This window comes from Belonocnema kinseyi, chromosome 6 (genome assembly GCF_010883055.1).
Source record: "Belonocnema kinseyi isolate 2016_QV_RU_SX_M_011 chromosome 6, B_treatae_v1, whole genome shotgun sequence".
Taxonomy (NCBI): domain Eukaryota; kingdom Metazoa; phylum Arthropoda; class Insecta; order Hymenoptera; family Cynipidae; genus Belonocnema; species Belonocnema kinseyi.
In genome coordinates this window covers 104,423,115-104,424,934 of record NC_046662.1, presented here as the reverse complement: position 1 = coordinate 104,424,934, position 1,820 = coordinate 104,423,115, and the positions used below count along the sequence as shown (strand labels likewise).

The 1,820-nt window shown below is 35.1% G+C and overlaps 1 pseudogene; it reads right to left on the bottom strand.

The window, feature by feature from the left end:
• Nucleotides 1–1,764, bottom strand: part of LOC117175529 — a 6,326-nt pseudogene extending 4,562 nt beyond the window's left edge.
• Between the last annotated feature and the right edge of the window lie 56 nt (nt 1,765–1,820).

Below are 1,820 nucleotides of genomic sequence, written 5' to 3'. Positions count from 1 at the left end.
GTTTAAAAATATACAAGATTGTTTAATCATTAACAAAGATTAGATTTTATGACTGTCAGAATGACCCTTTTTGTTAGGACAAGTATACACTCGAATTTTAATCCGCTCGTGTTTGAGTCAAGAAAATTCGACTCGAGATAAATTTATGTCTTCTAGACATAGAAACTTGTCTCCAAAACATAAATTGAAGTCTGCCTCCGTCTTAAAACTGAGACGTGCGCAAGTCGAACTTTTCGACTTCAGCATGTCTTCATTGGGGGCAATTCAAGTCGAACTTAAGTCGAAGCATTTTTACTTGGATAGCGGCACATTCAAATGACCGGGCGGGCTTCTGGATCCATAGTTATCCTAAGTTAATTAATTTATATGGTTTTAATACTTTTCCTTTTTTCAAACATTAACGGCTTTGCATCGTTGTGGTAGGTGTAGTAGTATTAAAGATATTTTTTTGTTGTTGTAAACTACTTCATAGACACGTTTATGAAAATATGAAATTTTCGAAAAAGATGCAGTTTCTTGGGGGGGGGGGTAAAGGTTTGCACTTTAAAAAAATCGATTTTTGTCTTTTCTTATTGTTAAACATTTCAGGAATATACTCCCAAAATTTTTAGTCGATCTGAGCAAAACTTTTGAAGTTATTATCTGGTTGTTCTCCTGTCCTCTAAAACTACAGCCCTGACAGCTGCGGGCTTCTAAAACTTTAAACGGGTTTTTCTCAAAACTACTTTTTCAAAGGCGTGTTCATTACCATTTCAAAAGCACTTTAATGATTCAATTCAAACTTGATACACATTTTTTACATATAAAATAGCTCCCCCCAACGTTTAGTTGAAATTTTTTTTACAATAAGGGTGTTTTCCACCCACAAATTGGTGGAATTTTTAGTGGAAAATAGCAGATTACACTTTAGATGACCACCGGAAATTTTTAAATGCAAAAAAAATTATCAGAGAACGTTGGGGTGAGGATTTGATGATACTCTGACTAAATTTAACTGGTTTTTGATTTTAGATCATTTTCGACCGAGATACAGTAAACACCGCAAATATTTTTTTTTAGAAGCTCTCGGACAATCTCTGTCACTGGCTTGTTTTTAAATATTTTCAAATGAAAAAATTACAGAATATTGCTAAAACTATACTTAATAATGTACAAAAAGTTTAAATACATTTGCTTAATCCATATTCTTAAAAAAAAAATCGCAAACGAGTGTTTTTTACGCTGAAGCCTTTAGCCCCCCCCCCCTTAAGAATACATTTTTTTAAAATCGAAATTTTTAAAGCAAATTTTACAATACAGGAGCTTTTCAAAGTTGACCTATCTACTCGAAGTGCATTATTTCGGTGCTTTTAGGCAAATAAAGATTGCCAGTTCCTTATCAAATTTTTTGAGTAGTAAAGATGTCAGGTTCACCATATCAGAAGTTCTGGTTAAATTTACCCGAATTTCTAGTAACATTAACCAGAAAATTGTCAACTAGAGTTTCTGACACTTTTAACCGGAATTTATAGTAAGGTTATATTGAACAGTCCATTCTAGTTGAATTAACCAGGATTCCGGTTGGTTCAATCAGAGTATCATTACATTTACTTACTGAAATCTAAAATATATTCCTCCTGCATCGATGCACTTAATTCGGCGCATCTGCCACTCGTCAAAAGCCCGCTGAAAGTTGGATTCCGGAATACTGATTAGAGCCTTTGTCGTCCCCGCTTGAACCGCCTCGATGGAGTCGAATCGATGTCCTTTGAGCTCTCTTTTCATTCGGGGAAATAAGAAAAAGTCAGGTGGAGCCAGGTCTGGGCTGTAGGGGGGGGGGG